General features: G+C 40.6%; 1 long non-coding RNA gene across 2 annotated transcripts in view; it reads right to left on the bottom strand.

Annotated features, from left to right (window-relative positions):
* Window positions 1-528: 528 nt before the first annotated feature.
* Window positions 529-12,941, bottom strand: part of LOC306967353 — a 91,035-nt gene continuing 78,622 nt past the window's right edge. For both annotated transcript variants that reach the window (XR_013793181.1, XR_013793182.1), the window contains exon 5: window positions 529-894. This is a non-coding gene — a long non-coding RNA (uncharacterized lncRNA). The remainder of the gene's footprint in view (window positions 895-12,941) is intronic.

Here is a 12,941-nt window from a genome sequence, read left to right as displayed (position 1 = left end):
TTTTTGAATTTAGTATTGCTAATCCAAACAATGATAGGCAAACATGTTGGCCTTTAGTTGCTATTTATGTGCTTTAGCCTCAATAGCCTATAGAATCAACGTGAGATGAACATTGTACTAAATATTGTGACAGCTTGTTTGTCAATTGTTTTAAATGAACTATTCCATTTACACGGCAGGAGAATTATGTTGTGGTTTCAGAGGTCTAGACCAGTGTTTCCCAACCAGGGGTACTCGAGAACTTTAGGGGGCACTTGGCATGTTATCAGAATATTACAAAAAGGTGAACTAGAATGATATCTAAACATAATCTTGACAGGTAGTCTAAATTTTACAATAAAATGAATGAATTCAACACTCTTTTAGTTTTATTTTGAACATAAAACATTGTCCTTTACTGAATAGTCGTTTTAATTGACCATTTTATAAATATTCGACAACACTCCTGAGGCATAGGGAGTAGAAATTTATAAATCGGTATACACAATGTTCATTTGAAAAGTGGTCAAACAGAAAAAAAACCACTACCAGATTAGATAAACTGAAAAGTACACAGGTCAAAAACAAGTTTCCAAACACTACAGTATATCATCTTGCAGAAAAAGAAAAATATACACTCCAAGTTTGTGAATGCGAAATCTTTCCCCAAAGTCGATTTATTAGGAATCGGCAGAGCGGTCTGAATATGTTTAGATCCCTCCTCAGATGGTAGCGCGGTGTTGCCGGGGGACGCTCAGTCAATGATGTGATGCGTTTTGTGGCGAGAAGGCCAGAGTACGGCTGGATGTGCCATGTAATATGTATTCAGTTGGCATCAGGCGGACCTCCAGTCATCATTCATCATTCATGGGCATCGTCTGTTACCTTCACAGTCCGCCAAATGTCTGAGAGGACCTGACAGGGAGAGAGAAGGAAAAACACACATAGGTAAACACAATCGGAGAACTGAATAATATTTAATGAGTGGATAAAAGATACTTTGGGTGAGGTGCTGCAGGCAAAGAGTCAGATTTGAGATTGTGAAAGCTTTTGCACGCTGCACATTATGATGTTTGTTTACTTTTGCTAAGATGAATTGACAAAATTCTCCTTGAAATATTTTCATCAAATGCTATTTTCTGTGTCTTTCTTTACACACTCATTGTGAATTATCTCCACTTCAATAGCTCTCTAGTATTTCCAAGTATGTGAGATGGTGATATTACAGAAGTCATTGAGCAATCCAAATCTTGGCGAGGCTTTTTATTGGTTTGTTTTCATAGGCTGTATTTTCTCATGCATGAAATATGAAAAACAGTATCTGACAAAATGAGAAACTGTTTGAATCTGTTTCATTTTAATAACTAGAGGTGGCAGAAATATACACAAACGTTACCTAATTATTTCCCTTTAGCGCCTCATATTTCTGCCTCGTCAGCGTTAAAGTCTATTGACACAATGTCTAAAATACTATATGCCAAAGGGTGGGGCCAGCTGCAGACGTTTATGGTGTCTGTCTGGCTCAGTTATAAATGGCTATAGAAGAACTTGACTCATGCATGGTAGATTGAAGGAGAAGGAACTGAGGTTGGACCACAACTGATGCAAAAATAGCCATTTGAAACGGCATGGAAATGTATTAGCCTAACTATATTTGCATGGGTGGTTACAAGACTCTAGGATCCAACACTTGGGGTTTTTTCCCCCCTCATGGGTTTGCCATCATCTGCTTCAATAGTGTTGTTTTATGTTGTTGTAATAGCTTAATGCCGGATGCCCTTCCTGAAAAAATCCCAGCCTTTACTACAGTCCTGCATTGACCTGTGCCCATAACCTGTGTGTACAATGATACTTGGGAATCGTATGAGTTTGATATTGGACATGACATTTTGCTACTGTATCCAAGCCAAAGTAAATGAGTGATGGGTCAGTAGGGGCAACATAGGAAGGAATATAGGAAGGAATAGCCAAACTTAATATCCATCATGCCATATGATAGTATGTTCTCATGTTTTCTTGCAGTGAAAGTAAAGTGCATGGTCAGACCAATATTCAGACTAAGATGTGTCTCATTCTCTTTTGCTTGAATGAATCAAAGTAACAAGGCATACACAAAAAGGAAATGAAAGGAAACATTGGCTCTCATTAAAACGGTTCATATATTTAAACCATCTGATGTTAAACAACAAAAAGTCTGGACTTGGTCAAAATGCCATTCATTTTGTCAAAACTCACAGAGTTGGCCTGGGCATCAGTGGCATGGCTGAAGACTTTTTAAGAGCTTCCAGACTGACGCTATTAAGGCTTTTGTTCTTACTTCAAACACATTTTGGAATCACCAGTGGCTTTCCCATCTTTTATCTCTGATTGACTTTTTCTACAGGCATTTGGGAGAAAGAGCAGAACATGTTTATGTGGCAAGTAGAGGAAGAGGAAGGGTGAGAAAATGAAGAGGAGAGTTTAATTTAAAGCTACAGAGAAAACTCTTTGACAATGTTAGGGCAAGACGCGTAAAAGAGACTGCATTTGGTAATTATAGATTCACTTAGTGGTACAATAGAGCAGAGCCACTGTTATGTAAACCAGAATGAAATATTAATGGGAAAACCATCATCTCACTCTCATCCTGCTGGGTTAGCACATGAATGACCCATATGGAGAGATGACTATCATCTTCAACTGGATATAAACCTTGTAAGTGTTTGTAAACAATCCCATGTGCATTCTGAGTGAACCATATGTTTTTTTTTTCCAACAAAAAGCAAATTATGAATCGCAATTGACAACTGACTATAACCGATTTCAATAAAAAAGGACATCCATAAATATTGCGTGGTGTAAATTTACCAACAATTAAGTACCAATTTTTACTATGTTTAAATGTGTTTGTGGAGTAAAATGAATGGAACACAATGGTATTAAAAGGTTATAGCAAAGTAAAAAAAATCCCAGTCATTGTCGACCTTATTGAAAAGTCCCAGACAACCTCATTTGTAAAGTTATTAAACACAGAAAATATTGATGCTACAGCTAATAATATCGATGACAACCTTTACAAGTACAAATGCTAATGTCATATTTGAGCCTTAAGTAGCAATTGCACAGAGGTGTTGGAGGTGAAGGAAACAGATGAAGGACAGGGAGAGAGAGGGAGAGAGAGAGAAGGGGAGAGATGGGAAAGAGAGAGGGGGAGAGGGAGAGAGAAGGGGAGACAGAGGGGAGAAAGAGAGAGGGAGAGACAGAGATAGAGAGGAGGGGAAGAGAGAGCGAGAGGGAGGGGGAGAGAGGGAAAGAGAGAGAGAGGGAGGGAGGGAGAGAGAGTGGGATCAGGCAATAAAAAGACAGATGAGATCAACACACAGCCCTGACACACTGAGCCTGTTCTTTAGCCTGGGAGCAGCTGCACTCACACAGCACACACACATATGCAAGCTTTGTGATGTGGTTAGAGGGTATACATATGAGATGTTTAGAGAGGGGACCATGCTGTAGGAAAGCCAGACCCTCTGCAGCCTGCATCATAGGGAGCAAGGGGGGGGCTGAGCGGTGTCTATCTTGACTTCAGTTGTGGCTTCTATACATTTCCCTGTCTCTCCATCTTTTAACTCTTTTCCTTTATATTGTATATCCTTTCTGTTCTTCCCCATATCTGGTCTCAGTCCAACGCTCCGCTTCCCCTCGGCTCTTCCTCCTCAGCCTGCCTCGGTGTCCATCAATCTTCCCGGCTAACCTTATCACATCCATCTCGCGGCTCTCTCCTACAAAGGATACACTTCTATGAATAACAATTGCAACTCAATCATCTGACGGTATGATATCTGCATATTACCAATCAAACAGTCAATGCAAAGGTCTCCAGCTCAGCAGTTTAAGCATAATCAGGAAGGACACTGCAGTCGTATTTAGGTCATAAGCAGGAGGTTGGATATATAAGCCTTAACAGTGTAAAGCCGTGGAGAATTTTACTGCCATACTTGATGATTTATTTGAAATGGGATTAGCCTTTTTTCTCTCTCAACTTATTATGCCGTTATGCCTTTTAGACACCTTCACCTATGCTATAAACTGAATGTAAGTGCAAAGCCGGTCTAGTATGACAAACAATAGGTGAAGATTATCTCAAAACACTTGAGAGGATTGGTAAACCTCTTTTGCTGCATAGGTGAGGTTGTGTGTGTAATGTAGTTGCCCAACAAATAGTTTAAACATGACATAAATGTTTAAAGTGAATAAAAAACAAACCCAAAGGCAAAACCAAACTTGTCATTTGATGTATTGCAATGTGGGCAGGAGTGCAGGGTAATAGTGGCCGGTTATTATTTAAAGTATGGTAGATGCGTGAAAAGAAGTAGTACCATTATATCAAAAACAAGTAGAAACAGAAGTGGTAGGAGGGTGGCATAGAGCAAAACGGTCCCGGATTCAGTTTTGTGTGGAATTTGAACACCTTTGACTAGGTGGCTGGTACACGGCATCTCACTTTAGAACACAGCATGAGCTAACATGTAGTTACACATTAGGTGTGGTGTATTTGCATACAGTTAGTTATGCGGTCGTTTCCCCTTATTCTACCTTGTTGCTCTTTACTCATCTGTTTCCTCTTATAAGCCACCGTTTTTCCATACGGAGATATGTTCTTACCTGAGCTTAGACGAGTTGATGCGTACCTGTCTGGTCTTTACGTGTGCCCTCAGTCACGCAAAAAGACCAAAGATGTTGTTAGCATTTAGCCTCTCCTCCTCTCCTCTATGGGGTCAAATGAGGTGAAGTTAGAAGCGACCAAGCTCTTCCACGTTTACCCTATATAAATATTGTTACGTGAGCAATTACACGATCCAAGCATAGTTATACAAAATTAAACATGTTGATTTTCTCAGCAATTAAAGCAGTAAAGTGAAGATATTACTGCTCCTGGTGTTATTACGCCTTACAATATAGCACCCCTTTTAATCCGCGTAGGGAATCGACATGTTTCATTTCGTCATTTTCCCCTCTGCTTTCCAGTATATAAGTTCTGCAATTGAGTAAGTTGTATTGAATCCATGGTTGATCTTAATTGGTATGTTTTAATGAAACTAGTGTGCCATTTATAAAGCTGGCACATCTATGTGACAGCCAAAACACCTGTGTCTACACTTTGTTACACCATGTACACCTTTACACCTTGTACTTTAATGTGTACCTATTCTTACATGTGGAATTACTTTCTTGTTCCCCTACACATGGAACTCGCAGGCTGTACTCTAAAGTGTTACCAATTTTGTTTTTCTGCAGGAACAAAAAAGAACACCTCAACCATAGCATTATCTGCACTGACTGTTGTGGTAAGCACTCTAAAGTTCACGTTCATCCTTTCCCATGAGAACGGATTTTGCATATTTGTTTCACTTTTGCATGAAACTAATATATTCGACTCCACAGTCATATACAGACTTTATATAACACGCTAAGCATGGAGTTTGCAGTTTGGAGAAAACTTCACCAGCCTAAAAGTAACACGTTCTGCTCTGCACAGCCGGAGCCCAGAGCAACTTAAATTACCAAAGTGGATAAAAGCACTGGGCAAAATGGCGGTAGATTGATGTCATTACCTCAGTGTGATCCGTGCGCAGGCTTAAGGCACCGGGAGCCAGGAGCCTTCACCACAAATAGTTAAGGAATCTGATCTCCTCTGTGGCGTGTGTGTAGGTTTGGAGTAGCACGAACTCAGGCACAGTTTAGATTATGACTGTAATAAGTATAGGAACCTCCAACCACATTAGCCTGTGATCATGAGGTGGTGGGCTTCTTTGAGGTCTTGGCCGCCTCTGTTGTGGGTCCCTTTGAATCTCGGCGCTATTCTGTATTTTTCCGGGATTATCATGACAGTCGCTCCCCCAACGGTTAATCACACAATAGCCATGCCAGTTCTCTGTCTATCACATGCTGTGCTATGGGCGTGACTGCAGTAGATTTAAATGAGGTAAATACGGTTGAAACAATTACCCGAGGAGGCTTCAGAGCTAAACTTACAGGCCCCTTGAGTCATGAGTAATCCTAGATGCTCATGTATGGACACCCACGCTCTGTACACATAGCAATCCCGACTTGGCCGCGGATAAGCTAACAATCACATCTGACCACTCCTTTCACTGCCTTCCACCCCCGTATTAGTTCCTATATACCTACAACGCCCACACGCTTCCATATGATTCAATTAGTGCGTTAACTTACCCCATGGAGTGACCACAAACGTCAGCCATGGACTTTTCAGCTCATCACGGTAATGGATAAGTGAACTTTGACAACAAGAAAACATGCACTGTCCACCTTATGTGACTTACAGTAGCACCGCGTTTTACTTCCCGTCTGACTCTTCAGTAATAAGACGAGACTGTCCTCCCTGTGGGCAAAAAGGTCACTAACCCTCACTTACACATATAGATGGATATGCAGTGTCTAGCCTTCACGCGAGCGGCTCAAACACATGAGGACATGCGCACACAGTCTACCAGATGAAAAGGATCCCACCATCCCCCCCGCCTCAAACCCCAAGCGCGTCGCACACCCATAGAGCAGTCACACCGACGCTGACCCAGAAATCCCATCTCTATTATGCACAACATCAGTTAGCTGATAGTGGAGCTGATTATGCAGCTACCCTCCGCTAGCCCAGAACTCCCCAGTGGATATCTGCCTTTAAAAACCCCTAATCCCAAATGTCTTTTTAGCATATCAATAGAGAATTATATATTCCTAAACAGTAGGAACTTGCATACATCTCTGCGTCTCTCACAACTTTTTGTCTCATCTCATCTCCGCACAGTAAGAGCCAATTTATAAAAAAAGAAAAGGCAAATTTAAGCAAACATCTCCTATATAAAGTCACTTCGGACTGTCACTCAAAAGTAGGTTTCACACTCTGCTTGACAATAAGTCTAAAAGTATCCCTACTGCCAACTTGTGAGACGCTGTGCTGCCTTCAAAACAATGTTTGATTCTGAATTGGTGAAAAACCTCAGGATGTTATTATGTTTGTATGTTATTACATTTGTTTTGTTGAACAGTGTTGCAAATTACAGGAACTGTTTTTTTCCCCCCATGATGGTAATTTCATTGACAATTGTAAACACTAGTTTCCAGTCAGAGTTATCAAGTGTAGACACAGCAAGGTATACTAATACAAAATAAATCAATGTAATTTAATTTGCCTTATTGGTCCGTTCCTATTTGTAGCAGCAAAGGCAAATCATATTTACCACCCATTTCTTTGTAGCAATGTAGAAATTCACTTTTGACCGACCCATCTCTGTCAGTTAAGATGGACAAGAGGCTGGGCCAAAAAAAAAAGCTTTCTTGTGACTTTTTGTTCCTGGAATCACAATTACTTGGATGATCAGAAATACAACCCCAATGTGGATATGGTAATCTGCAGTATATAGAGTAATTTAGCTACGAAAACAGTCACTAATCATCTATAATTACAAACTAATACCCAGACAAACAAAAAGCGCACATTCTCAGCCCATAATCCCACAAAGATTCCAAATAAAAACCTTTGTGAAATGCAGTAGAAAGCTTGATGGATGAGGTTAAAATCTTCCATCGTAACATTATGTTTTTATTAGATAAGGGACAGTGCAAGAAGTCACCCGCGATGGCAGACAGTAACTAACTTAGTATCTATTGGCTTCAGTGTCTCCCAACGGGCTGTTTTTTATGGATTGCTCCAGTGCAGGGGTGAAAAGTGGTGACCCCAACACAGAATGCCTGGTAAGCAAATTTACAAAGTAATCTGACACTGTGTGTTTTTGCATGGGGTCCTTGAGGCTACTGCTTTATATAAACACTTGTAGAAACAGAATACTACAGAGACAGAGCGGTTGAATAAACAGTCAAGCTATGTTTACATATACAAGACGAATTAATTAGCTACATCAAGGATATTATTGTATTACTATCCCTAGCGCATAATACAATGAAGAAAAAGAAAAGCAATGTTACATTAAAAAAAAACTTTGTAGGGTTATATTAAAGTAATTCTAAGATCATAAGCAACAGATCATTAGAGAAATTGACTACAACTGTTGTCGTACAGTTTTTATCAATTGATGCTAAATTCCATTGACGGCAAAGAGGCACGACTGCACACATTTCTCAAAAACAGCCTTGAACATAATTCACAGTTTGCACACAGTTTCCAAACCTCTTGCACTCTGTTTTCAGAAATCTGGACACAATTTTGCACAACACCCATTTTTACTCACAGCACACATGATTCAGAAAGTGAACACAGAAGCAGAAGTGAGACACTGCTCCACACAATTCTCAAAACTAACACACAAACTCTTAAAACTCTATATATTGATGATACTGTCTTTTTTTTTTTCCTCTCGGAAAACTGAGGCGTTTTGTGTCTTTGCAGTTTCATATAGTTTCACTTTGATTGAACAGTGCTATGTGTTTTGTTTTGCAGTGTCTTACTTCTGCTCTGTGTGGGCAAGATGTGACAACAAAGTTCACATTTTGATCACCATGTGCAAAAAACAAACAAACCGAAATATCCACTGATGATGAGTTCACTGCAGCCTCGCCTGTGGGCATCATTGCCAGTATGGCCACTAGTCTGTATGCACATGCACATAGGCTTACTCATAGAAGCTGAAAATGTGGTCTCTCTCGTACACTCATTGATAATGCCATGCATAGAAATTCTGCATGTTTTAGCTTGGTAATTGAAAGGCCATCTGTGGTCTACTGGGGAGGTTTAGGAAAGGGTAAACTATGACGCTCATTATTTTTAGAGTCGGAAGCCCTCGGAGGCCTAAACAAATTAGTTTGTGTCCAGTTTAACCTTCACAAGACTCAATTACTGGAGCTTAGGTGTATGCATACATGTGTTAGTGCAAACTTACGTAGCAGTAGTAATATAGCAAAGTCAAGGGGACCCTTCCTGAAAGTGGGGAGTACTTTGTCAAACGGACAATGGTGTCTGAGCTAAAAGTTTGTCTCCGCTACACAAAACAAGGAGAATTGATTACACCATGTGAACCGGGGAGTCTGTCTGCTTAATCTATAAACATGGAAACAGAAATAAGCTGCGTGTCTCAGCAGTTTCCTGTAAGGTGAGCTCTCTATGCCCCTGCCTGCGTGTGTGTGTGTGCGTGTGATTGCTCAGGCCTGCAAAGCCACCCTCACCACTCTATTACTGTGTCCCTGTGTCTGTTGCCTCCATCGTGTGTGTTTCCATCTGTCTCCTGTCACCGCCGGTCCTCTCTGCACCATTAGGACCTGTTAGTGTCAGAGGTCATTTCTCCGAAGGTCACAGGTCATCCGTCCAAAGGTGAAGTGTCACCAGGCCCTGCTCTGGTGTGAGGTGACATTGAACAAGCTCACAGCTGCAGTCCTGACAACCAACACCTCTGGGAACTTCGAGAACATCCCTCTTGGGTGGCGTACGTTATCGTCAAAATAATGATTCGCTATTAATCAGTTTTGTTCACAATATGCACAAACCCCTTGTTAATATTGACACTAGCAACATGTTCGTGGTCAGTCACTGCTTTGGGAGCCAGTCAGTAACTGCTGATTTGTTAAGCTAATACCAGATGTTCTTTTTCCACATTCGTAGAATCCAAATAGTGCATGGTGTTGTTTAACTTTACTTCATTATGAACACAGAAGTCTGGATTTGGGGAAAAAGGCCTTTGTGCACCCTGAAAGTTACAGAACGTGCACATACTCATCCCTATGAAGACTTTAGGCATTCAAAGCTACAGCAAGGAACCACTCACCCAATCACACTCTTATTCATACACCAATATATGCAGACACTGGAGACAAAGTGCGTGAAGTGTCTTGCTGAAGGACAAAACAGCAGTGTGCACCTGCAGGAGCCGGGATTCGAGCCCCCAATCCTTCCAATCATGTGTGCTACTGTCGCCCCAAAATCGCACCTTTCCTCTTTCATGGTTTGTGTAACAAGATAAATTGGGTGTCAGGCCTTTTCTTACGAAAACACCTTTATGCTGAATGTAATAGTTTGCTCACTTCCACGCTGTTCTTTCACTTGCATTGCAGCACACTATAAGGAAAAGGGTAAGTAAGGATATGGAAAGAATGGTGTTTATAGTACGTGAAAAAATGTAGAAACACTATACAGTAAAGGTTATTTAAACTTGGCAAGTGCTCTTCTAAGCTTTATTCATTTAATAATGGTGGTTCTAAGAACAACAAACATTGCAGGGAATAAGAATAATGGCGGCGTGCCAGGAAGATGACTCACTTGAAAAAGCCCTGTGTCAGCCAGAGCAGTAACAGACAACATTAAAGACCAGGAAGCCCAAGTTCATGCTGGTACTAAGGACAGGGTCTGTTTAGCTAACATACACAAGCAGACGCCTGTTAGCATCTCCCCACAAACACTGTCTCACCCAAACAACAAGTCAACTCAGTCACCCGGGAACATGTCAGCCTGCGGCTACAGACACTCCAACCATAATGACTCTTTCTGTAGGAGTTTAGAGCAGGAAGTACATCCGAATCTAAAACTATAAAACACATCATTTAAGATTGGTTACCGAACTGGGGCAGCACTTGGTCATCTCCATGGCTTCAGATCCACACAGCTGAATGGCCTAAGGCCATCTGTGGACAAGTGGGTTTAATCGCAGGCTATTATTAATTCAGTAACCTTATATGGAAAAAGTCCAGTCGTATCTGTTAACTATTAACATTGTTTTATACCACAAATGGACAAACAAAATTATGGACTAAACAAACCCTAATGAGATCTCTGGACTGATGTTATCGCTACAAAACAGGCTCAAAGCTACCTATGCTGGTGAAATGTCCCGTAAATTCAGACAAATTTGACTCCGGCATAATCAGAGGAATATTTTTAAGTCCAAAGCAGTGGTTCTCAAGCTTTTATATACTTAAGTATAACTATCACTTGAGCTAAACCACATTTTAAATCTAGATTAAGTCAGATCTAAAACTGGAAAATATACAAAAGGTAATGATAGTGTTGTTATTAGGCCTATATTAAAATTGAAATGCGATTTTGATACTGAGGGAAAAATCCATACACAAAACAGATGGATTCAACAACAACAACAACAACTACAAAAACTTTTTAGGTTAACTTTGGATACATTGATTGACAGTCTTTATAGCATTTATTTGTTTATTTATTCATCTAATTGTATGGAATATATGAGTTTTCCCCTTAAAACTCAATTTAATGGCATAAAATGTAAAACGCTAGAAGTATAAAGCATAGTATATAGTGTTAAGTATCAACATATCTAGTTTTGATATAAAATATACCGGCGATTGGTATCTGAAGATCAATTTATTTTTTGACAAACCTAGTATCTTATCAACTGAAATACAAACAGAAGGTTCAAGTGCCACTTGAAGTATGTAAGTAAGCCTAAATTGTTCTGAAGCAAGCAGGTAGATATAAACTCAGCCCAGTCTTAAAATATTCTTAGAATTAGAGGTGCTTAAGACTATCTTGCTAAAACAGATCATTTCCAGGGCCTCTTGTGTAACCCCTTTTGTGGAGATTTTTTTTTTATTCCTATTAAACTAAAATGTTGCTGCTCATGAATCACTCCTACAATATACAAAAATGACTAGAATCGGTTTCATTAATAGGAGTCAAGCAGGTCAATTCCAATCTATAATACCTTCCCTCAACATGATTCCCCTCCATAAAGTGCGTGTAATGGAGAAACAAAAATGGTAAACTCTCAATTTGGTGCCTGCCCACACGAACTGAACCCCCTCACCCTGAGGCCTCTGTGCGTGAATGTGGGTGTGTATGCATATGAATGAGTGCGTCCATCTTCTCCCCCAGTTACACAGGATGCAAAAGGTCAAAGGACAGTGTCAAAGGTCGAGGCCTGACTAAATAATTACCAGATAGTCTTTCCAACAACACACACACACAACTCACGCTGCAATGCGACTATATACGACTATACGACTTGTTATTTTTGAGGTGTCTGGACAGTGTCTTCCTTCTATGACCCTTCAGCCTGTGCACACCTTTTGCATATGTCTATCTCCCTCTCTCTCTCTCTACTCCGCCGCCTCCTCCGTCTACAAGGAAATTCACACTCGCACCCAAACAAACCAAAGCCCGGGGAGCTATAGCTTGTCCCCCCCTGACAGGCTATCAGTCAGGAAACACTGGGGTGAAAAGGAGAAGAGGGCAAAGAGAGAGGGGTTGGGTAGCTAGATTTAGTCTGTCAGTCAGAAAAGGTCGAAGGGCACGCTCAAAGCCCACTGACATGTATGCACACACTAGCATGCATGCATTTGTACGTGCGCACACACACACACCGCAGCGTTCATCAAAACAAGGTCAAAAGTGGAGGGCAGACAGCTGGCTAAGGTTTAGCGAGAGAAAGAACAAGCAGACAGCTGGGTAGTTTTACTAGCGTCTGCCCTTTAAATAGAGACTGGAAGAAAGTTTAAAGAGGACAAAAGTAAATGTTTACAGCAGGCAAAGGAGGTGCAAGCACTTAATGCAATTGTTCTGCAGGGTATCAGCACACTTTTGGTACTGTACACAGTTTTGTGGATTGAAATATAAACCATTTCATATAAAGCATGTAATGTTATTGTACTATGTGGAGTAATAAGATCTTCGCCTGCATTTGTTTTATGAGGGTGAAGTACAATGAAACGTGAGCATTTTAGCAATAAAAAAACATAGTATCATGGGGGTATATCCAATGCCATGTTTTGTTTCCCTTATGCAATCAGTCAGGGGAGAGACACACATTTGTTATGGTCAGACAATGACAAGGCCATGCCAGAATTTAAAATTAAAATGCAGCACGAAGCAATGGAGCATGCTACCTAAACCTATAAATATGGAGTAGTAAAAAACCTGTCACACAATGATGGACACCTTGACCAGTGAAGGGGTAACAGTAGTTGTGAGTAGCCATATAAGAAGCTTGGAA

The sequence above is a fragment of the Gobius niger genome, assembly GCF_951799975.1.
Source record: "Gobius niger genome assembly, chromosome: 8".
Taxonomy (NCBI): domain Eukaryota; kingdom Metazoa; phylum Chordata; class Actinopteri; order Gobiiformes; family Gobiidae; genus Gobius; species Gobius niger.
This window is presented reverse-complemented; position numbering and strand designations above follow the sequence as displayed.